This window comes from Carcharodon carcharias, chromosome 8 (genome assembly GCF_017639515.1).
Source record: "Carcharodon carcharias isolate sCarCar2 chromosome 8, sCarCar2.pri, whole genome shotgun sequence".
Classification (NCBI taxonomy): Eukaryota; Metazoa; Chordata; class Chondrichthyes; order Lamniformes; family Lamnidae; genus Carcharodon; species Carcharodon carcharias.
Window position 1 is genome coordinate 51605754 of NC_054474.1, and position 26068 is coordinate 51631821.

General features: G+C 42.2%; 1 long non-coding RNA gene across 1 annotated transcript; it reads right to left on the reverse strand.

Annotated features, from left to right (window-relative positions):
* Positions 1-479: 479 nt before the first annotated feature.
* LOC121280857 lies at positions 480-25526 on the reverse strand. Its single transcript, XR_005943725.1, has 6 exons — positions 25367-25526; positions 21062-21153; positions 20312-20400; positions 15949-16132; positions 1812-1889; positions 480-530 (listed from the first exon to the last, which is right to left on the reverse strand). It is a non-coding gene; the product is annotated as an uncharacterized LOC121280857 (long non-coding RNA).
* Positions 25527-26068: the final 542 nt, after the last annotated feature.

A 26068-nucleotide genomic window follows, 5' to 3' on the forward strand; every position in this document is an offset into this window, starting at 1 on the left:
CAAATCCTGTCCACCATCTACAAGGCACAGGTCAGGAGTGTGATGGAATACCATCCACTTGCTTCAATGAGTGCAGCTCCCACAACACTCAAGAAGCTTGGTGCTGTCCAGGGCAAAGCAGCCCGCTTGATTGGCACCACATCCACAAACATTCACTCCCTCCACCACCAACGCAGAGTAGCAGCAGTGTATACCATCTACAAGATGGATTGCAGGAATTCACTAAGGCTCCTTAGACAGCACCTTCCAAATGCACGACTACTACCATCTAGAAGGACAAGGGCAGCAGATAGATAGGAACACCACTACCTGGAAGTTCCGCTCCAAGTCACTCACCATTCTGACTTGGAAATATATTGTCATTCCTTCACTGTCGCTGGGTCAAAATCCTAGAACTCCCTCCATAACTGCACAGTGGGTGTACCTATACCACATGGACTGCAGCAGTTTAAGGAGACAGCTCACCACCACCTTCTCGAGGGCAATTAGGGATGGCAATTAAAGCTGACTCAGCCAGCGAAGCTCACATCCTGTGAATGAATAGAAAAAAATTATAAAACAAAATATGACACTGAGCCACATAAAGAGATATTAGGAAAGATGACAAAATCTTTGATCAAGCAGGTTCTAACAAGTGGCTTAAAGGAGGAATGTGAGGTAGGGAGGTTGAGAAGTGTAGGGAGGGTATTCCAGAACTTAGGGCCAAGGCAACTGAAGGTGCAGACACCAATGGTGGAGCAATTAAAATGGGGGATTCTCATGAGACCGGAATTATGGAGCACAGATATCTTAGAGGGTTGTGGGGCTGAAGAAAGGGAGGTGTAAGGTCATGGGATTTGAAAACAAGGATGAGAATTTCAAAATCAAAATGTTGCTCTACTGGCCAATGAAATCAGTGAGCTCAGGGGTGATAGCTGAACAGCACTTCCTGGACATAAGACACAGGCAGGGTAGAATGTGGGAAACCAGCCAGGAACGCTTTGGAAGTCAGGTCCAGAGGTAACAAAGGCATGAATCAGGGTTTCAGCAGCAGATGAGCTGAGCCGGTGGGTGCATGCAAAATTGGGAGATGTTATGGAGGTGGAAATAGGTGGTCTTAGTAATGGTGTGAACGTGAGGTAATTTTAATGCTAGCTGCCTCCATGAATCACACATGCGCAAACTCATGTCCGATTCTAGGCCCACCCCCATGAGGGTGGGGAATGCCGTGTTCAGGGGAGGGACTTAGAATTTTCAGTCATTTTTGGGATTTTCACCATGATGCAAAGCCTCTCTGTTGTGGCAAAAATCCAGGCCCAAGGTTGCAAACAGACTAGTTTAATCTCGATCTGTTGCCAGGGAGAGGGATGGAGTCAGTAACTAGGGAACGGAGTTTGGAGTGGCGAATGAAACGACTATTACATTAAGGGGAGCAAAAACTAATTGGTATTTACAGTGCACAGTAAATTTATATCAATTAGTTACTTTATCTCACTATAATATCTGTATCTGATACTTGATCTGCAGCAACCCTGGTTGGGTCATGTGTCTCAAAAGTGTTTGGGGAGACACAGCTGAGCCAGAAAGAAAGACCTTGGGAAACTGCCATCTATTCTATCACTGGCACACTGTAGTTACAAGATACATTATTCAAAGGGTGCATTGGAGCAATTGCAGCTAACTTCAACACCACCTTTCAGCTCAGTGACTTCTAACGTGAAGAAAGATTAGAGCAGCTATGTCATGGAAGCACTATCACCTCCTAATTTCCGACCTGGACATCATCATTATTCCTTCATTGTTGTTGGGCCAAAAATCATGGAATTCCCTACCTGACTGTAATTGTGGAGCATCATCATTAGAAAGACTGCCGCAGCTCAAGAATGCCCACCACCACCTTCCCAGGGTACCTAAGGAAAGGCAATAAAAAAAGGAAGACTTGCATTTATATATCACCTTTCACAACCACAGGGTGTCCAAAGCATTTTATGGCCAATAATGTACTTTTGACATCTCATTAATGTTGTAATGTAGGCAAGATGGCAGCTAATTTGTGCACAGCAAACTCCCACAAATAGCAATATGATAATGATCAGGTTATCTGTTTTTGTAATGTTAACTGAGGGATAAACATTGGTCAGGGCACCAGGGATATTTCCCTGGCTTTTATAGTGCAATGGAATTATTTTATGTCTATCTGAGAGGGTGTACTGGGCCTTGGTTTAATATCTCATCCAAAAGAAGGCACCTTCAACAGTGCAACACTCCCTCTATACTGCACTGGAGTGTCAGCCCGGAGTTTTGTTTTCAAGTCCTGGATTTGGACTTAAAGCCAGAATCTTTTGACTCAGGCAAGGGTGGTACCAACTGAGACCATGGCTGATACCCATATGAAAGAAATATGATCATGGCAGTGTCTTCTACATCCAGAAAACAAAACAAAAAAAATCTCCTGGGAATTAAAACAGAATCTGCAATATTTTCAACTGCATCTACTGACATTTAATGTTGCTTCCCTGAAACCTGAACAAACATAGCACCATCTGTTGGTGGACTGTAGACAAAATTCAATATCCATATTGCTAGGGAGATAATTCGGCTGGAACTTGCTTGAAAATAACATTGTGCGCCATTACATTATTAATGTGCAAATTGGTCAGCAAATTCAGGGCATTGAGAGATCAAGGTATATGCTGAGAGTTGCAAATGATAAGCGTGTTCTCCAGAACGTGCTTATTGATTTACGCCATTCTGCCATTTGCCTCAAGCAAAAGGCATCTTGCCCTTAGCCTCCTTGTTATTTTTAAGAATTTACTGGATTTGCACATTGATTGCCCATAAAATCTGCCAAAGTTACTTAAATCTTGCTATTAAGTGTGTAAGCAACATTCCCTTCAAAGCTTTCTTGTGCATGGTCAATGTTTTCTATGTGTCTTCACAAGCAAAGTGTTTAACATGGAACAAGGCCTGCGTGGCACCTTCCAGGCTGCTGCGTGACCATGCAAGATGGTTGATTAAGGGGAACATTGAGTGTAAGTATCTTAACCTGAGAAAATTATTAATGACTGCCAATCAACCTCTCTGACTCAGAAATTGAACAATTTAAACTGAGGGGTTGCATTCCTTCATTGTTCTTTTTGTATTTTAAAAATGCAAAATTTTATATCTTTTTTATGTTTCTTTTTTATTTTCTCCATCTTTTAGTCCAACCTTTCTGTCCCTCTCCATTTCTCGTTCTATTTCTGATTTGACTCCAATTCACCCTCCTCTATTTCTTTCTCATCCTTCAACCTGATTATTTAAGGAGACAGTTGGTCCCAACATTCAGGAGATACCAAATGCTGAGTTGCCCTCATCACATGGTTAACAATCTGCACTTGCAGAAAATTAGGATGCAAAAAAATTGTTGGGCTGAAGGCCACAGAAAAATATCTAACTAATGGGGCATGTCATGAGAGGCACTGACCCAGCAAGATCCTGAGCAATCTTGCAGCTGGATCTGCCATGCCAGCATAACTTCATTGAAAATGCAGCAGAAACCCCATTCAGTCAAGTAAAAAGGGTTTCTGCTGCAGGACCAGCAAAATTACGGCTGGTCAGCTCTGAGGAAATTTCCAGCTTTTTAAAAAAATCTAGTTCAGTCAACTATCTAGCATTTGGCTCTCTGTTCACCACAACATTTCTACAGCTACTGATTTATTCAACCATGCCTTCACCTCCAACTTGGATGCCCTTGTCCCCCAGTGAAACCTACTCTCTCTAACACTGGCTGTTCGCCCGGTACGGCCATTATCTCTGCTCATTCAAGACCCTGGGATGCAGACCAGAAAGGATATGGTGGACAGTTGGTTTAGCCATCCAACTCCAGATCTGGTTGGACCACTTAAAACACTACCGGTTTGTATTCTCATCTGCTAAAACTGCTCACTATTCCAGGATCAATGAAAAGTTAATCCCCAGCTTCTTTTCTCTACTGCAGACTATTTTCTTTAATCCCTTTCCCCTCTAACCTCACCTCCAATAATAAGTGCAAGTTCTTGAGCTTCTTTGTCACAAAGATTGGGACAATCGATCAGCTGCCTCTGCCACATTACTCCGTTTACTCACCCACCTGGTCAAACTATTTTTCATTCATTCATTGGGTCAGGGCATTGTTGGCTAGGCCACAATTTATTGCCCATCCCTAATTTCCTTGGAGAAGCTGGTGGTGAGTTGCCTTTTTGAACCGCTGCAGTCCCTTTGTTGTAGGTACATCCACAGTGCTGTTAGGGAGGGAGTTCCAGGATTTTGACCCAGCGACAGTGAAGCAACGGTAATATATTTCCAAGTCATGATGATGAGTGGCTTGGAGGGGAACTTCCAGGTGGTGGTGTTCCCATGTGTCCTAGATGGTAGTGTTTGTAGATTTGGAAGGTGCTGTCTCAGGGGACTTGGTGAGTTCCTTCAGCACATCTTGTAGATGGTACATACTGTTGCTACTGTGCACCAGTGGTGAAGGGGGTGAATGTTTGTGGGTGGGGTGCCAATCAAGCGGACTGCTTTGTCCTGGATGGTGTCAAGCTTCTTGAATGTTGTTGGAGCTGCACTCATCCAGGCAAGTGGAGAGTATTCCATCACACTCCTGACTTGTGCCTTGTAGATGGTGGACAGGTTTTGGGGAGTCAGGAGATGAGTTACTCACTGCAGGATTCCAAGCCTCTGACCTGTTCTTGTAGCCACAGTATTTATATGGCTAGTCCATTTCAGTTTCTGGTCAATGATAACCCCTAGGATATTGATAATGGGGGATTCAGTGATGGTAATGCCATTGGATGGCAACAGGTGATGGTTAGATTCTCTCTTGGTGGAGATGGTCATTGCCTGACACTTGTGTGGTGTGAATATTCCTTGTAACTTGTCAGCAAAAGCCTGCATATTGTACAGGCCTTGCTGCATTTGGACATGGACTGCTTCAGTATCTGAGGAGTCATGAATGGTGCTGAACATTGTTCAATCATCAGCGAACATCCCCACTTCTGACCTTATGAAGGAAGGTCATTTATGAAGCGACTGAAGATGGTTGGGCCTTGGAGACTACACTGAGGAACCACTGCAGTGATGTCCTGGAACGGAGGTGATTGACTTCCAACAACCACAACCATCTTCCTTTGTGCTAGGTATGAGTCCAACCAGCGGAGAGTTTTCTCCCTGATTCCCATTGACTCCAGTTTTGCTGGGCTCCTTGATGCCACATAGTCAAATGCTGCCTTGATGTAAAAGGCAATCACTCTCACCGCACCTCTAAAGTTCAGCTCTTTTGCCCATGTTTGAACCAAGGCCGTAATGAGGTCAGGAGCTGAGTGACCCTGCTGGAACCTAAACTGAGCTTCAGTGAATGGGCATTGCTAAGCAAGTGCCACTGGATAGCACTGATGCCCCCTTCCATCACTTTACTGATGATCAAAAGTAGACTGATGGGGCAGTAGTTGGCTGGGTTGGATTTGTCCTGCTTTTTGTGTGCAGGACATAGCTGGGCAATTTTCCACATTGCTGGGTAGATACCAGTGTTGTAGCTGTACTGGAATATCTTGGCTAGGGGTGCGGCAAGCTCTGGAGCACAAGTCTTCAGCAGTATTGCCCGTAGTCTTTGCAATATCCAGTGCCTTTACCATTTCTTCATATTGGAGTGAATTGAACTGGCTGAAGACTGGCATCTGTGATGCTGGGGACCTCCAGAGGAGACCGAGATGGATCATCCACTTGGCACTTCTGGCTGAAGATTGTTGCGAATTCTTCAGTCTTGCCCATTGCACTGATGTGCTGGGCTCCACCATCACTGAAGATGGGGATAATTGTGGAGTCTCCTCCTCCAGTGAGTTCTTTAATTGTCCACCACCATTCACGACTGGAAGTGGCACGACTGCAAGGCTTAGATCTGATCCGTTGGATTATTTAGCTCTGTCTATCGCATGCTGCTTACGCTGTTTGGCATGCAGCTAATCCTGTGTTGCAGCTTCATCAGGTCGACATCTCAGTTTTAGGTATGCCTGGTGCTGCTCCTGGCATGCCCTCCTGCACTCTTCATTGAACCAGGGTTGATTCCCTGGTTTGGTGGTAATGGTAGAGTGGCAAATATGCCAGGCCATGAGGTTACAGGTTGTGGTTGAGTACAATACTGCTACTGCTGATGGCCCACAGCACCTCATAGATGCCCAGTCTTGTGTTGCTAGATCTGTTCAAAATCTGTCTTATTTAGCATGATGGAGGGTATCCTCAATGTGAAGATGGGACATTGTTTTTGCAAGAACTGTATGGTGGTCAGTCTTACCGATACTGTCATGGACAAATGCATCTGCGGTACGCAGATTGGTGAGGATGAGGTCAAGTATGTTTTTCCCTCTTGTTGGTTCCCTCACCACCTGCAGCAGATCCAGTCCAGCAGCTATGTCCGTTTCGACTTGCCACCTCAGGCAGTAGTGGTGCTACCGAGCCACTCTTGGTGATGGGCATTGAAGTCCCCCACCCTGAGTACATTTTGAACTCTTGCCACCCTCAGTGTTTCTTCCAAATGGTGTTGAACATGGAGGAGTACTGATTCATCAGCTGAGGAGAGGGGGGTGGGGGGTGGTGGGTGGTGTACGTGATAATCGGGAGGAAGTTTCCTTGCCCATGTTTGACCTGATGCCATGAGACTTCATGAGGTCAGGAGTCAATGTTGAAGACTCCCAGGACAACTCCCTCCTGACTGTATAGCACTGTGCCGACAACTCTGCTGTGTCTGTCCTGGGATGTTGATTGTAGTTTTCAGGACATTATCTGTAACGTGTGAGTACGACTATGTCAGGCTGTTGCTTGACTAGTTTGTGAGACAGCTCCCCCAATTTTGGCATAAGTCCCTAATTTTAGTATGGAGGACTTTGCATGGTTGACAGGGCTGAGTTTGCCATTACTGTTTCTAGTGCCTAAATTGAGGCTGAGTGGTCTTTCTGGTTCCATTCCTTATAGACTTTGGAGCAGTTGGACACAACTGAGTGACTAAAAGGCCATTTCAGAGGGCATTTAACAGCCAACCACATTGCTGTGGGTCTGGAGTCACAGGTAAGGATGGCAGATTTCCTTCCCATCGGTGAACCAGATGGGTTTCTTTACCATCAACAATGTTGTCATAGTTATCATTGGACTTTTAATTTCAGATTTTTATTGAATTCAAATTCTGCCATTGGCCATGGTGGGATTCAATCTCAGGTCCCCAGAGCATTGTTCTGTCTGGTTTATTACTCCAGCGACAATACCACTATGCCACTGCCACCATCTCCCTCCTTCCTTTAATGCTTCTCCATGCCTGAGCTCTGAACACACATCTTTCTCTGGTTTCTTTCCTATCTCCCATCATGACCTCTCCGAACTTATCTTGTCCATGAGTCCCATCTCCTGTTCTCTCTATCCTATTCTCACTAATCTGATCACCCAACTTCTGCTCCTAACCCCTATGTTAGCCAATACTGTAAATGGTTTTCTCTCTTCCAGTGTTGTCCCTCTTGCTTTTAAATCTGCTTTCACCCCTCATCCTTGATCCACCACCCTTGCAAACTACCATCCCATCTTCAACCTCCCATTCCTCCCCAAAGTCCTTGAACATGTTGTTGTCTCCAAAATCTGGTCCCATCTTTGCCAGAAGTCTATATTTGAAACCCTCCAATCAGGCTTCTGTTCCTGCTACAGCACTAAAATGGCTCTTGTCAAAGTCACACATGACACCCTATGTGACTGTGACAGAGGTAAACTTTCCTTCCTCATCCTTCTCAATTTCTCTGCAGCCTTTGACATGGTTGACTACCATCCTCCTCCAATGCCTTTTCACTGTCGTCTAACTGGATGGGTCTGCTCTCACTTGGTTCCATTCTTATTTATCTGATCGTAGCCAGAGAATCACTTGCAATGGCTTCTCCTCCTGCTCCCACATCGTTACCTCTGGTAATCCCCAAGGATCTATCCTTGGCCTCCTCTTATTTCTCACACATGCTGCTTCTTGGCGACATTATCCAAAGGTTTGGTGTTAGGTTTCACATGCATGCTGACAACACCCAGCTCTACTTCACCACCATCTCTCCTGACTTCTCCACTGCTGCTAAATTATCAGACTGTTTAACAGACATCCAGTATCTGATGAGCATAAATTTGCTCCAATTACATTTTGGGAGAATGAAGCCATCATTTTTGGTCTCCACGCCAAGCTTCATTCCCTAGTTACCAACTCCATTCCTCTCCCTCACAACAGTCTGAGATTAAGCCAGTCTCTACCTTGGTGTCACATTTGATCCTGAATTGAGCTTTCAACCTCATATTTGTGCCCTCACCAATGACTGTCTATTTCCACCTCCATAACATCGCTCAATTTCGCCCCTGTGTCAGCTCACCTGTTGCTGAAACCCTCATCCATGCCTTTGTTACTCTTGACTTGACTATTTCAAAACACTCTTGGCTGGTCTCCTATATTCTATCCTCTGTAAACTTGAGGTCCTCCAAAACTCTGCTGCCCATGTCTTAACTCACAGCAAGTCCCATTCTCCGATCATCTCTGTGCTCTCTGACCTATAATGGCTGTTAGTCGAGCAACATCTTGATTTCAAAATTCTCATCCTGATTTCAAATTCCTCCATGGCCTCATCTCTCCACATCCCTGTAATCTCCTCCAACCTTTCAACCCTCCAAAATATCTACAGTCCTCGAATTCTAGTCTCTTATGCATTTCCAATGATAACTTCTCCACCGCTGGTAGCCTTTAGCTGCCTAGGCCCCAAACTCTGGAATTCCCTCCCTGCACTTCACTGTCCGTCTATCTTGCTTTTCTCCTTTAAGACACTTCTCAAAACCTACTTCTTTGACTAAGCTTTTGGTTACCTCCTTATCTGGTTCGGTGCCATACTTTGCTTTATTATGCTCCTGTGAAGCGCCTTTGGACATTTCATTATGTTAAAGGCATTATATTGATATGTGGTTTTTAAGGTTAACCTCGCGTTCTATGCATATTGGTATGAACTTTGCATATTTTAAAATATGATAATTCGAACAATTTGCCGATTATAAAAATGTAAACAAAATTAACAAAGGTAAGCACGCTTCTAAAAAAAAGTATCCTGTATTTGTATTGTCCAGAGGTTTTTTATATACTGTCTTTAAAAATAGGTACCTATCCAGAAAAGTATGGGCCAGAACTTCTGAGGAGTGGCAATCACAGTAGGATTCCCACTCTGTTCCTTTTTTCCTACCTCAGTCGAGAACCTTCCTCACCCGGCTTTCTGACTCAGACTGGATGAGAAATGTGCTGTGCAGTGGGTTCCCTAGGCCTTCTGTGCAGTGTAGTCGGAGGAAAGGAAGTCACACCCCCTTTTTACAGCGCTAGCCGCTGTAAAGCTGGTAAATGTAAGGGCCCCAGCAACTTTGAGACGCCAAGGAGAAGGTAAGTGGATAACGTAAGTGGGTGAGTTGAGGGAGGGGGGGGGGGGCGGGTGGTGGTCAGTGACAGAGGCAGGCTGATCGTGAGGGATGGGGATGGTAGGAAGGTTCGGTGGGGTCGAGTGGTCAGTGTGGGGTTGGGAGCAGTCAGGGAGTTGGAGGTTGGGGTAATTGGGAAGTATTTGGGGGTTCAGGAGGGTAGTCGGGGGGGGGCGGCGGTAGGGGTAGTTGGTCAGGTGGGTAGACGGGGAGGGGTTTGGGAGTTTGGGGGGAATCAGTACTAGTTACCCAGGAGTTAGAAGTGGTTTTAATACTTCTAACTTTTCCTGGGTAACTATTCCTGTAAGACAATTGGAACCATCCGACCTCTGCAATTTAAATCGGAGTATCAGATGGTTCCAAATGCAGGGTAATTGTTCATCAGAAGTTTAAACTTCCCAGGCAATTCCCATGCAGTACTTGTGTGGGGACTTTCAGGGGGACTTCAGCGTATCTTCTGTGATAACTCCTGGGTACGATCCCCACCCCTCCCCGAGATTGGGAGTTATGAGCTTGCTCTCCTCCATTATTTGGATGTAGGAGATGGCAAAATGTAACCCATCCACCAATTCACTTTCAATCTATCACAAACTAAAAGCTATTCCAGTGGTTACAGAGAAAACCATGTGCAAAGATTTAATGTAACTTTTTTTTACCTTGAACAATATGACGCAGAAACAAACATTAATATTAGAGCAACATTGATATTTTAAATACCATAAAAATTATAACTAGCATAAACCTACAGATACAAACCAAAAAATATGAATTTCAAACAATGCCTCTGCTTCCATTGAGCTTCCATTTTCCCCATTATTTTTCTTAATTTTACATACTCATCCTAGTCTTTCTACAACTGTTTTCCTTATTAACACCTCATATACATGTTTTGTTTTCTGTATCTTGGGGCTTATTGCCATTTTAAAAAGGCCACATCTGCAAACATTGGTCTCAGATTGAAAAACAGTTCCAAAGTTCATTTTTTTCCAATCAATTAATGGAAACATCTTGATCTAGTTTAGTCAGAGTTCAGGTTTTTTCTCATTGCTTATAACTTGTGTGGTCATGGCAAACACGTAATTTTCATAACCAGAGCAAGTCTTGCATAAACCAATCACTGCATCTTCATACGCTATGAGCTGAAAACACTCCATGGAGCCAAGAATTACCCCGCAACGATGGCATAATAAACTAGAGATTATGTGTCATTCGCACCATATTCTTTTGTCTACTCCAAAAAGCAGTAAATATGATATTGCTGAAAAGAGAGACATGTTGCTAAAGCTTTACGTCTTGCACTCATCACTACAAACACAAGAAAGCCAAATTTCAAATGATCACAACAATTTATACTACTGGAGAAAAAAGGTGTTGATAGGTTGGCAAGTCAACTCTGATTGGCCAACAAGTCAACTCTGATTGGCCGAGGCGTTGCCATAGAGCAAGAAATGGGGAGCCATTTCACAGTTACTATGAAGTGGCTACACAAGTGGTACTTTCTGCTAACAGGATGCTGCCATCAGTCCAAAAAGACATTATGCTTGCCACACAATTGAGCAACATTATGTATGAATTTCAGTGCTGGTGCAATGTCAGGTACAGGAAGCTGTATTTCCCAATGATTGGCTGATCGTATCAAATAACATGTTCCTTTGGTTGTTTGTAATAGGCAAAGTAGTCTGTACTCAAGTGACCTGCACTTGCAAAACTCAAATGAAAATGTCTACTGTTAGATGTGATTCTGCAATTGGGCAGCCCCTTCTGAACAATCCTAAGTACACTAATAGCTACAGTAAGAACCAGTTTAAGATAATCAGTTAAGATTATAACGTGGCTCATTTATGCTTGCTAGAAGCGACATACATTCATATGCAGGGACCCATTTTCTGCAAACTAAAGGAGTATGTTCAAGTCTTGCACTTTTTTTGAATTACCCAGAAGCTTGAGGAACCTATAGTTCCCTGTTGCTTTCTCCATCACAACGCCTTAACCAATCAGAGTCAACTTACCAACCAATCAGCACCATTTTTGCCTATAGTATAAATTGTTGTGAATGTTTGAATTTGGCTTTCTTGCATTTGTCTTGATGAGTGCAAGACAAAAAGCTTTGGTAACGTCTCTCTTTTTGACAATATTCAAGTTACTAAAAAGTGAAATATATTGTTATACTAATGCCTACAGGCTAAATTAAGGAGTTCATTTATATGTATGCTAATAGCCCAGATCTTCTAAAATGGCAATCATTGTTGGATTTTCATTCTGCTCTAACTTTTCAATACCTTGACGCTGCTCTGCACTTCTTGCCAGATCTCCCGAGCTTGGCTTCTCCAGATGTGTGGAGCACAGCATCCCTCAAAGAACTCCATTTATCTATCTTGAACTTCATTTGCCAATTATTTGTCCATTCTGCAAGTTTATTAATGTCCTCCTGTAATTTGTTGCATTCTTCCTCAAAATTTATGATCCTCCCCAATTTGGTGTCACCCACAAATTTAGAAATTGTACTTTTGATTCCAAGGTCCAAATCGTTAACGTAACTTGTGAACAGCAATGGTCCCAGTACTGATCCTTGTGAAAGATCGCTTCCCACCTTCTGTCACTCTAAATAACTACCCTTTATTCCCCACTCTCCGCTTTCTGTCTTGAAGACAGCTAGTAATCCATTTTGCCATTTTTTCCCTGACTGCACATTCTCTGACCTTTTTCATTAATCTGTTATGGGCACCTTATAAAAGGCATTTTGAAAATTTGGATAAATTATCTCTACTACATTACCTGTGTCTACTCTCTCTATTAACTTCTTCAAAAATTCAATAAGGTTGGTCAAACAAAACTTTTGCTTTTGAAATCAATGCTGATTATTCATTATTATATTTTTCATTGTTAGATGTTCTTATATTCTCTCCCTGTGATATTAGAAATGGATGGCCAAAAAGTTCATAAAACTAGTGTTATAAGCTAAGGGTCTGCTTTGGACAGTCTCTCAGATAAAACTTTGCCGGTTGCTCTCATAAATAAACTGAGTGTCTTACATTCAGGATTGTGCTTGAGCTACCCAAAATCTAACTAAAGAACAACATAACCCAGGGGCTAACAATAGTGTCCATTTGTGATCTGAATTAGATATTTGTTTCTTTCGCATGCCACTTCAATGCTTGCTAAGGCAGACCTGGTGAGGCCAAGCTAGATAGAAATTGTTATGCCATTTAATGACTGTAAAGGGCAAGTTATTGATTGATTTTAAATGAATCCAATCAATATTTGCCCTCACATAACAGTACACTTCTCCTAGTCAGTCGATTGCTTTGTTTGACAACTCCTGCATACCCTCGAGCCTGGCAAAAGCTTGTCCATACAGTTTTCCATTTAATATAAAAAGGTGGCAACCTTTGCTGGTGCTGACTGACTCTTGTCTTTGTTTTTATCTCCATGCATTCAATACTAGAAGAGAAGGCTTACCAGAACAGTTCTGAAGGGTCATCGGCCGGAAAGGTTAACTCCCCCTCTCTCCATGGACGCTGCCTGACCTGCTGAGTATTTCCAGCATTTTCTGTTTTTATATCAGATTTCCAGCATCTGCAGTATTTTGCTTTTGTACTTGGGAGCAGAAACTTGCCAACATAATGAGTGCAAGGTGATTATTGATTACAAAGACAAGTTAATCCATTCTTCATTAGTTATTTGGGAGAATTAGCATTTTAGCCACAGGGTGTCTGCTTTATTTTGAAAACTAGCAATGTATTTTACTTTAAAAATCCAAATTTTATTAGTAACTTTTGTTTCTCAAAACTTGTGGGAAAATGGACAAAAACTCCAGAAATGTGACACTTAAGCATAGTGACTAAGATTTGGGGAGACTTCTTACATTTGATTATTGAAAAGTGCTGGAAACACGATGTTTTAGGGATAACTCCCACTAAGAAACCAGACTCTTGATTAATCTTAAATATTTGTATACAGTGATATTCATTCATTTGAATCTGTGAATATCTCATTAATAATTTGAAAAAATGGCTAATTTGAAGTTAGCATTTTAAAGTTATGAATGAAATGCCACAAACTAATGTAAATTGTTTATCGTAAATGTCCAATCTCGGCCCTTCCTTACCGAGAATAGGCTTTTAGGCTGGAACAACAATAATATTCACCATCTGCCATACTTCAGATTCAGCAGGAATCTGGTTGGGGACAACATAACCTCATCAACCAAAACCCAACATAAATCTGAGATTACATCTACAGGTACTTATTTGAAATTATGCTATTTTGTACAATATACTGTAAGTCTGAATGAGAGTCCAGGGCTCACTTGTGCACAAACTAGATACTCGCTCTTCATGGCATTATTAGAAATTCTTTTCAATGCCCATTAAGGCAATCATAGTCCTATTCAAGGCATTTTTCCTCTCCATATTACTTTTATGCCCATTTGTGATCGAAGCAATACCCAAATAGCTTTGTAGTTTTTTTTATTATTCGTTCACAGATGTGGGCTTCGCTGGCTGGGCCAGCATTTATTGCCCATCCCTAGTTGCTCTTGAGAAGGTGGTGGTGAGCTGCCTTTTTGAACTGCTGCAGTCCATGTGGTGTAGATACACCCACAGTGGTTAGGAAGGGAGTTCCAGGGTTTTGACCCAGCGACAGTGAAGGAATGGCGATATAGTTCCAAGTCAGGATGGTGAGTGACTTGGAGGTCATCAGCTGGTGGTGTTCCCATCTATCTGCTGCCCTTCTCCTAGGTGGTAGTGGTTGTGGGTTTGGAAGGTGCTGTCTAAGGAGCCTTGGAATTTTGAGTCAGATTTGCACCTCCTAACAATTTGGTTCTTCAGTTTACCCACAGCTACACTGTTATTACTTTACTACCCGAGGAAAATATTCCACTTACAGCAACCCTGTCAAGACTAATGAATTTAGCAAAATCAAATGAGGTGAAATTTTCTGCTGTCTTCAGTGCATTAGCATATATAAATCACACAAGAGGTTTTATTTTAAAGACAGGAAAATTGGATGGAAACTGTTATTAGCTGTTTTCCACTATTAAATGGTTAATCTATAGCTTTTTCACCTTTTTTGAGTATTCTTGTAAGTTGCCCAGAGACCTGGGTGATCTAATTTATGTAGGTGTAAGGACCAGGGTTGCTCCAGCTCCTAGTTTCCTGGTTTTACACTCGCAATGCACACTGGGGGACAGACTAAGATGTTTAAGGTGCAATAACCGCCAGAAACAGCGGGTCAAGACACAAATGGGGAGTTCCTGATACAGAGAAGTCAGCAGATTTTGAACTCAAATTTCTGCAGCCAGGAAATGCTTTGAAAATTGCATTCTGAGCCCACACACCTGGAATTTTATCAAGGGATCAAAGCACTAACAGATTTGCAGCCTTACCCTGCTCCCATCTGGGGTACTGCAACCAATTTTGAGTACCTAACTTCAACCAAAAATGCCCAAGAGTATTGTGGACCTGCCTGGCTCAGGTATTGGATTATTGACTTTGCGACAGAAGATCGAGTTGTTTCCAAACTGCCACATCAAATATGTAATCTTCAAGTTACTTGCAAGATTGTAAGTGTCATTCCAGATAGGTCTACCAAAAAAATAGGCTACAACTGCAATGCCAGAGACTGTACAATGACTTGACATACTAAATATCATCCTTTTATGCTTTTATTTAATCGTTAAGAGGCTGGGGTATTGTACAGAGGCACCAGGATGGTGCATCAAAAACTGGCAGGAGCATATAGCCATGGTGTAACAGAAACTGGGTATGTGGGAGTGATGCTGCCTCTCCATTGCAACTAAGAACTTGGCTCTCAGGTGCAAGGCACTCTTGGTGTTGCTCTACATGCAATGGTGAGCACTTAACTTCCTTGAGGATCTGTGGGAAAAGGAGATGCTAGATCCTGTTGGATGGTTCCCTGAGCAGACTGTCAAAGTCATTTCTGGAACTTTCAAACAAGCACCAAGATGTAGCTTGGCTGATGGTAAAAAGGGCCCTCCCCATCAGATCCTTCCTGCATGCCTGGAGTGTCACTACCTCTGCACACTGCCTTTGAGGCAGCTGAGATGGGGTACAGACTATCACCCATCTCCTTCTGGAATGTGCTTTTGCAAATCAAGGCTTGAAAGAGATGCAATGGTATTTGTCGAAACTTATTCAGCGCAGCTCTGTAACGCAGGATTCTGTTTTCTGCAGGCTGTTCACACCGAGCCAAGCATCAGTTGCCATTGGAGGACAATCAGCTTGGTGAAAGACTCTCTTTGGTGCACCAGAAACTCAATGTTTGACATGAAACATATATGTACATTGTAAATATAACCTGTAATGGCAAGTGTAGTGAGGCACCTCATGTGCTCTATTGAAAGAAACTGAACTGTATTGCACTTTATGTAATTTCAAATTTGAACTGTTACATAATGTACTTTTACAACTTTAATGAATAAAGTATATTTTTGGGAAAAATAAATAATTCCAAAATGCAGCATTAAACAAATACCATATTTTGTTCTGAGTCTCCAGTCCTTCTTCCTGAGATAATTATATTTCATTCATGACAAATAGAGAAATGAGTATTTCGTTGAGGTTGCTCAGGATTTCCTTTTGAGATTGATAGGCTTAGTAGAGTATGCAGGTCCATAGTGTTTGATGTAGCAAGTAAACTCCATAGACGAAACTCAGGGCTTTAAAGTAAAAAAAAATTAACTTTCTTTCCACAGAAGAATCCACACTCTCTTCAGCAGGTGAAATTATACTTTTGAACAAGCAGAAACCAAATGTTAACATTTACAGCTGAACATAATTTCCATTTATGAAACACCTACAGTGTTGTTTCTATTGAGTCTTGTGCAATGCGTCAACTGAAGCACTACATATAATATTTGGAGAGAGTGTTTTCTTGGAGTATGTGCTCTTAAGGATAATATCCATTAAGGTATCACTTGTGTAATTGTAGTCAGCAAACAGGACAACTACTATATTTGTTAGTGTGTATTAAACCCATGTGCTGAGCAGATCTGGATTACTACAGAGTGGATATTTCTTACAAGCAAACATAGCTCCTACATGTGCAAAGATAAGTGAAAGGTCACTTACTGATTTCAGTAATGGAACAAGCTATTTGCACAATAGTTCAGTCCATGGAAATAATAAGGAAATAGAAATAGAAAACTGAATACAGTGGCAGACTCAGATTGCTGATTGATTTTCAATCGCTGTTGTGATCTAATTAAATTGTGTTTAAATTAATCTGCTTATTAAAAGAGGTCCAATGATGTGTCATTTGTTGCATAATTTTAATTTGGTGCCATCAAATAAATCTTTGCTGAGCGGAGGAAATCTTCCAAACAAAATACACTATACTGTTTCTTGCATATTTACATATTTCAGCTGGAGTGTTTAACTTGATATACCCCTAGTGAAACACTTATTTTACCATCAATCAAGGTGTCAGACTGTGCTCCATTGAGTCAGATAGATTCATATAATAACTTTTTCAGAGCTGAAAAGAGAAATTCATGATATGATAAATTCCAATACCAGTAAACTTAGTTACAAGGCTCCTTGGGACCAACTGAAAACTACATAATTTAGAAATGGAAGGCAATGAGGTCTCCCGCTGATGGGGTCTAGCCAAACAATCCTATTAAGGATTCTATAATGTTTCCACAGCTGGTTTCTTCCAAGATGCCCATAAACCCTTCTTAGAAAAATAGCCACTCCCACATCCTTGGCACCCTGTGAGGACTAGAGGAGTACCAAAACTGTGCATGCTTAATATTATGAGGAGCTTTGTCTTTCACGTATATCAATTGTATTAAATTATTTACCAGGAGCAAAAGAGATACTACAGCAGCAAGATTTCAGGTCTTAACATTTGATAGGAATGTGGTTGGTATCCAAAAATATTGAAAAGATAAAGTGCATTCAAGTACAGATTGGTATCCTGAAAAGTTTTTAGAATGAAGTTTTGGTCTTGGATATATATGCTCAGTATATAATAATTGTAATGGTGTTTCTCATTTACTGCAACAGAAACTTGACCTGGAAGACATTTTTGTTAAACAACCGTTATAAACTAGCCACAGGCTCATTATATATTCATGGCACACCATTAAGGAATTTCTAGCAGGACACAAAGCAATTTATTCAGTTCCATGCTTCTTGTTTGCTCAAGTCTGCCTCAAGCAATTAGGAGTAATAAAGAAATGTAGCATTATGCATGATTTTTAATTGATCATAAATCATTTCTGTATATGGGTGATAAAATCTGAAATGTTAACTGAAATTATTGCACAATAGCCAACAGTGACATTCCATTTAAATGCTCAAAGATAGTTACATAAACAAGGTTTCTAATTTTTACCACGTAAATTTCACTCACAATGGAAAAACTAACCTAATTACTGGATACACTATTTTGCTGTTTACTGACGTTGACAGTTATGTTCTGAGTTAATTTGATTAAGGATGCAATTACCCAGCAAATTGATGAAGTGCAAATATTGAATCAAATTAGCCACCTGACTCCTGATGGTACGAGGACCTCAAAATGCCTCTTCCTACATCCAACCATGTTCCAAACTCTTCTTTCCTATGATGGACAGTGATGCTGATATCATAGTACACAGCATGAAAATTAGCTTCTGAAAGAGAAGTTTAAATTAGGCTTATAAAAATAGAGGAAAGTCTGAATGTAGCGAGGAACCCTAATCCTTCCAGACAGATCGGGAACTTGCCAGAATTGGGATGTCTCGGTAGTGCAGCTTTAAGCAGGCCAGGAGATCAATGATATTTATTTCCTGGCACTGCGCACCACTCCACGACCATCACCAGTTGTTGTTGGAGAAGCCTCCAGATCGATGATCTCATCCAACCACCACTGCAAGGAGCTGCAGCTGTGTGAAGTTCCAGCTGGTGGGGAAGTCAGGAACCGTGGTAGCATTCTGAAATGGGGAGTGGAGAACGGGGTGTTGTAGAGAGGGAGACACAGGAACCGGGAGTTTGGGAGACTGGGGATCAGAGGTTGAGATGGAGATGCAGAAATGGGGTGTACATGAGATGCAACATTTCCCACAAAGCCAAGAGCAGCACCTCAACAGGGTAAGGGGAAGAGTTACCAAGAAAGGAGCAGCCAGTAGAGGGGTGAGTGAATCCTGGAGACCTTACTGTGGGTAAATAATGAAAGACTGTTTCCCCTGGTAGGCTGATGGGGAACTAGGGACTGGAATGGATTCCCACTGTGGAAAAAGGGACAAGAAAGGCAGAAGGTCCTTTTCAGCTTAGAGCTATCATACATAGGATACTTCATCGCATCTGGCATTTTAAAAAATTCATTCATGGATTGTGGGCTTCACTGGCTGGGCCAGCATTTATTGCCTATCCCTAGTTGCCCTTGAGAAGGCAGTGGTGAGCTGTTTCTTGAACCACTGCAGTCCATGTGGTATAGGTACGCCCAAAGAGCTGTTAGGAAGGGAGTTCCAGGATTCTGACCCAGCAACAGTGAAAGTATGACAATAAATTTCCATGTGAGGATGGTGAGTGATTTGGAGGGGAACTTATAGGTGGTAGTTTTCTCATGTGTCTGCTGCCCTTGTCCTTTTAGATGGTAGTGGTCACGGGTTTGGAAGGTGCTGTCGAAGGAGCCTTGGTGGATCACTGCAGTGCATCTTGTAGATGGCACACACTGCTGCCATTGTGCATCGGAGGTGGAGCGAGTGAATGTTTGTGAATGTGGTGCCAATCAAGTGGGCTGCTTTGTCCTGGATGGTGTCAAGTTTCTTGAGTGTTATGGGAGCTGTACTCATCCAGGCAAGCGGGGAATATTCCATCACACTCCTGACTTGTGCCTTGTAGATGGTGGTCAGGCTTTGGGGATTCAGGAGGTGGGTTACTCATCGCACTATTCCTAGCCTCTGGCCTACTCTTGTAGCCACAGTGTTTACATGGCTAGTCCAGTTCAGTTTCTGGTCAATGGTAATCCTCAGGATGTTGATAGTGGGGGATTCAGCGATGGTGATGACATAGAACATCAAGGGGCAATGGTTGGATTCTCTCTTGTTAGAAATGGTCATTGCCTGACACTTGTGTGGTGTAAACGCTACTTGCCACTTGTCACCCCAAGCCTGAGTATTGTCCAGGTCTTGCTGCATTTGGACATGGACTGCTTCAGTATCTGAGGAGTCGCGAGTGGTGCTGAACATCAGCGAATATCCCCATTTCTGACCTTATGATGGAAGGTCATTGATGAAGCAGCTGAAGGTGGTTGGGCCTAGGACACTACGCTGAGGAACTCCTGTAAAGATGTCCTGAAGCTGAGATGACTGACCTCCAACAACCACAACCATCTTCCTTTGTGCTAGGTGTGACTCCAACCAGCGGAGAGCTTTCCTCCTGATTCTGTGGTATACAAACTAAAATTTAATTTTGAAAGGAATGGAATAAATATTTGAAAAGAAAGAATGTAAAAAGATCTGGGGGAATAGCACCAACACCAGTGGTCAAATGGCTTCTTCCTGGGTTGTAACTTCTATAATTCCATAAAAATTGTCCTTTATTGAGCTTATAAAACTGTCCACGGTCCTCCAATTTTCCAGAAACTGTAAAAAAAAATCAACCTGAGCATCTGTAATACTGGTAAACAATCGTAGGTAAACAGGTCTAGTAACACTGCCCAATTTAAGGTTATTTGTGGTCACCTCAAATGGAGCGGAGATAATTTTATTATAATTCTCTGGTGGGCTATGATAGAATGTTTTCACATCCAAACCTCTGGTTGCTGCTAAATCTCCTGCTTGTGATCGATCATCTTGCTTTTCTGGCAATCGGCGGGCATTTTGCTAATCATAGTGAGTGTCACGTACCTGCAATTGTAGGGAACCCAGTTGTGGGGCAGGAGCCAAGTCTTGACGGTCAACGGTGCAGTCTTCCCAACACAGAGACTGGCAACGTTCTGAAATAATCAGAGAATCGGAGCAAACGGAATGGCAAAAGTAGAGCAAGAGAATACAAACGAATAAAAGCAGACGGAGGACATTAAAATCTTGGAAAGATTATTGAGGCGCTGAAATAAAATAAACCAGGTTTACTATAAAACGTTCAAAATCTAGTGAACATCCCAAAAAGGAAATGGGAAAACAAAATGAAATGGTATATTAGGCATTCTGGTGTGTAAACTGCCCTAGTGAAGCTGTATGTTAAATATAAATTAACATTAATATCTTTATCTTGAATATAACACATGAACATCTTGTCAGAGGACGCTTGAGAGTGTTTTGTTATAGTAATTATTATTAGTCGTCTTTAGGCATTCTGCCGAAGACTCACTCTCCCAAACTAACCTTGCTAATTCTGATGATATTTAATAGATATAGGAAATAATTAAAAGTCTTTCTTGAAAATGTGGGTCTTTGTCTGATGTCATCAATTTTGGCTTAATCTCCATAATTGACAAACGTGTCTGCTGCTGATATGGCTAGGTTCCTTGAAGGTCAAGCTATATGATAAAAGAACACTTATATCGTTAATTATTGATTTCAACCCAAAGCTGAATCTTTTACACAGCCAACATCAAGTAAGAGTAAATGCAGCACAGATAAAGATAAAATACCTACCATGGCAGCTGTTGGTTGAGCACGCATAGGGCTCTGCTTTAGCCAGTGCGACCCTTAGTAATACTGGAAATACTCAGCAGATCAGGCAGCATCTGTGGAGAGAGAAACAAGAGTTAACATTTCAGGAGTTCTAACCAGAGGTCATCTGAAACATTAACTCGGTTTCTCCCTCCACAGGTGCTGTGTGGCCAAGTATTTCCAGCATTTTCTATTTTTGTTTCACAGCATTTGGATTTAGGGTAGCATGCTGGTGCAGTGCTGCCTCACAGCTCCAGGGACCTGGGTTTGAATCTGACCTCGGGTGTGTGTTTGTGTGGAGTTTGCAAGTTCTTCCCGTGTATGTGTGGGTTTCCTCCCGGCGCTCCGGTTTCCACCTACCGTCCAAAGACGTGTTGGTTAAGTATGGTAAACTGTCCCTCAGTTTGTGTGCCCTGTGATGGCCTTGTGTACCATCCTGGATGTACCTTGGCTGTTGGGATAGGTTCTGACTCCCCATGGTTCTGGAGAAGTGAGTATTTTGATATTTCCATAATATTACTCTTGGAAAACTTGAGTCGATTTTAACTTTTTTCTGGCTGGAGACAACTGGTTGGTAAGGGATGCAAATTTGAGTTGGCAGTGTTTTCCACCCCATTAACCAGGTCAATGTGGCTTTGGCCAGTTGAAAAGACTAGTACAGCCTGGCACCCAAAGCGCCAGCCAATTTCAGACGATAGGCATGTTTCAATATGCAAATCAGCCAGAAGACTTGAATTGCCTTTCTGGGCGGAAAATAATCAGAGCAGATAATTTCCATGGGCAGAACAGGCTTAGCGTAGTTAAAAATAATTTAATCTTGTGGCCTGGAAAAACAGGAACACTCCTCTTAACCCAAGAGAAATAAACTGGCAACCCGGGATTCCCCCACACCCCCATGATCAAAAACCCAACATACCTTCCTTTATGGTGGCCAAGGAAGTCCAATATTGGCCAGCCTTAATCTGCCAAGCTGCAAGCAAATAGCCCTTTGGTACGCCACAGCTCTCTGACCAGATGCAAATGAGGCTGGGGCATTAAAACAGTGGCCATCTCTTTGCCATGACTGAATTAACAGAAGGGAAAATTGGGTGGCATATAAAACAGGCTGCCGTTTCGCTATCAGACATTGTTCACTAAAGCCAAAGACCAATCCCATCCATTCGAATTTAGCAGAAGTTGAGCTCTTTATGCTTGCACCAAGCTCTTTCCTGATCAGAGTCTCACTTGGAAACAGACAATTTTAATTAAAATACTAGGTTGATTTCTGGGAACGAAGGGATTGTCTTATGAGAAAAGATTGAGCAGGTTGGGCCTATACTCACTGGGGCTTAGAAAAATGAGTGCTGATCGCATTGAAACATATACGATTCTGAGGGAGCTTGACAGGGTAGATAGAACTCGGGGCACCATTTCAAAATAAGGGGTCTCCCATTTAACATGGGGATGAGGAGGAATTTCTTCCCTCAGAGAGTTGTTCATCTTTGGAATTCTCTACCTCACAGAACAGGGGAGGCTGAATCATTGAACATATTCAAGACTGAGTTAGACAGATTTTTGATCTGCAAGGGAGTCATGGGTTATGGGGATTATGCAGGAAAGTGGAGTTAAGGCCATAATCAGATCAGTCATGATTTTATTGACTGGCGGAACAAGCTTGTGCCAAATGACCTACTCCTGCTCCTATCTCTCATGTTCTTATGTACTGTCTAGGCTGGAACTAACTTGACATCTGTTGTCGCAGACTGGCAGCTACATAAAACTGTATCCCAAGTGAACTCAATTCAGTGACAAACAACTTAGATAATGGCCTGGATTTCGCAGTCAGTGAAATGATGTTGCTTGGCACTGATAATGAAGAAAATTGCCCACAAAGATCTAGTGTCCACTTTGGCATGGATTTCCCCTTTCTCAATGTCAGTTTGAATCTGGAGCCAAGCCAAAGTGTTCTTCAGGCATCCAACAACAGTGATATCATCAAGCAGGGTAAACAACCAATTGCACTGAAGTATTCTCACAGACAGTAAACCAGAAAGTAAACTGCACTGAATTTTTCACTTTTCATTAAAAGGTCACCAAGAGCACAATAAATGATTGGGACTTAAACAGGTGGTCGAAGTAGAAGCTGAAATATCAAACTGAAAAAATTAAAATGCACATTTGAGAAATTTGACATTCCACAAACATAAAATTAGTTTTTCAGACCTAGTGAAACTGTTTATCTATAATTATGAACTTAGTGTGATATTAAAAACCCGGTTACACCTCATTCAACAAGGTGTAATTTTTTTTGGGGGGGGGGGGGGGTGGGGTTACAGCGAGACTCAAAAAGGGACGTTCTTGTCAATTGATGGGTTTCTCCTTGATTGCAGCATGGGCGGGCTTCAGACATCTTATGGGGAAACGTAGAATCACTGACCCCAGTTTCTGCTTTTAACTTACCTGTGCGTGGGCTGCAACTGTTGCAGTCAGTTTCAGCGGAGTAAAGATGGCAAACGCTGTCGGTGTCATTACCACCCTAAAATTCGGGTCCATACAGAAACCTCCTGAAACTGTCAAATGCAACGTTCGGTTTTTTTGTTCCATGTTTTGAATGCAGTTTCTTTCCCTTTGAACGATGTGAAATTTTAAACAAATGCGCGACTCTTTTGGAGAGGGGTGTGATAATTCTGGAGACCCCTTTACAAAGTTTCCAGTCGTCACCCGATTATGCACAATTCCTAAAAGTGAGTTTATTCAAACCCTTTTTCAGCAACGAGATAAAAGTCCACAGCATGGTCAGTCAGGATCCTCTGATCCATGTCCCCTGCACCTTATTATCCCTTTTGCTTCCCGTTGATATTTTGCTTTACTTTATATCACTTTTCGATTTTTTATATTGCGGCATTGTCTCGTCACCTCCCCATGCCTTATAATACATAACTAGTTACTCTACATTTTTAGTCAGTGTTGATATTACTAAATGCTTCTGAATGAATAGGCAGGCAGACAATTCGGCAAATGGCGCACTACCTGCCACTGATTTGCATGGGGCCAGTTATATCCGATTAAGAAGTGACGATGAAATTATAAACTGTTGCATTGCTGCAAAATTCTTATTAATAAAACAGATGTAATAGAAGAACCGATTTTGTCTGAACCGAGAGTTACAAAACAACAGTTTTTTGTCTGTTCTGGGTCAACAGGGTTAAACGAAGTAAAATTTAAGTAGAATTTTAAAGAGACTCCGCAGGAGGAAATGATGCAGAGGTCGCCGACTAAATAGAAGTTTAAAGTGTAAAAAAAAGCGTGCGTTCCTCTCCAGCTTATCAGAGATGTGGTATTCCAGCCTCTGACAGCCCGAGAGCCGGGTTACACTTCGCAAGCTTTGCAGGCCGGCTCCACAGGCTGAAGCTGTCAGCCCGGTGCTCATGGCGTGCACTCTCACTGCTGCTGCACCGAGTGAATAACAACACACACTAAACAAAAATCCACAAGATGGAGTCTAGCGAAAAACAGAGATTCAAAATGGACAGAATATAAATGGCACACACAAAAAAAAACATGCCCATTCAGCTGGTCGGGGACTGCACTTCAGCGGAGGGCCGATTCGATCATCACATTCGTTGTAAAGAGAACTCGGCTCAGATATTGGGGAATATTACTCCCCGCGGGACAGGACACATCTCGAACACTGATAAATGCTGAGATTTAATGGTTCCGAAACCCACATTCCACTATCACGAGTCAATGTTATAAGGGGAAGAATGATTTATGTTTAAAGCATCAACGGGATGAAGGTTTCCAGAAGCCCGCTAATATTGGATGTATGTATGTGCCAAATAACAATTTAAGCTACTCACATTGTATCTGTGTAACTCACTACATCAGTCCAAACGTTTTTAACGTTTGTTTCCATGATGCATTAAGAACAATATCCTAGAGAGGATTTCCGATCTAATTTTAAAATCCTAACCTTGGTCTAATTTTCATTACGGAGGAACATGATTAGGCGGTTGTAGCGAAGAAACATCCGAATTGCAGATGCTTAAAGAGCAATCCTCATCCGGCAAATTATTTTCAGGATATTCCGAGCTGTTTAGTTGCAGAGGCGACAATGGCAGTTCTGACGATGTTACCATGGTTCAATCAATAGTCAAGGAAGACTATGAAATGATCAAAAATTAAAGTTTGAAAACTTAATCCGTCCTTAAATACATTTTGCAGAACGATTGTAAAAGAGGACAAGGGCAATTTAAATAAGGGCATGCAATGGTGAAACAGGATCACATCAAGGTAGTGTAGTTTTACCTAGCTGAGATCGCCAACACTGGCCGGAAGCATTCATATGCGACCAGCCGACTACATGACTGGATCACCTGACGTGCAAATATACATCTCCCTTTCAAAGGCTGGGTCCCCTCTGTCCGATAGCTTCGCTTGTGGTTTCGCGTCACCGACTGTGATACCAGTGGTCACGAAAACCAGGCCCCGAGTGCTCAAGAAGGGAAACCGAAATATGTAGGAGGGGTTTGCAGAGGGGAAAGCCGAGACAGGAAGAAATGATCGCACCGCTAACTCACTGAAATTACACTGATAGGTAATAGTAAGACTGCTAACGCTCAGATTCCCTGCACTCCGCATGCCAAAATCAGCCTCACAATCTGACCTGAGCCAAACTGAGAGATCGCTCAAAGGACAGTATTTGGGACTTTCTCACAGGACTAAACTCAGCTCAGCACCAACATTTCTAAACCGTTCCCACGGCTCAAACTCAACAAATGGTAGAAATGGCAGCATTGGAGGAAGTCATCTGACCGCTGAGGCATATGCTTTTTCCTATAATCACTATCTATTCCTCCTTTTCAAACATTTATCACATCCTATTTTACATGATGTTCGAGTCACTACCTGCAAGGTCACTTATGGTGAAGCACCCCATGGTATAGCGACTTTCAGTTCAAGAACCTTGCCTTCTCGGTTCTTCCAGTGAAAATCCACTGTCTCCATTTA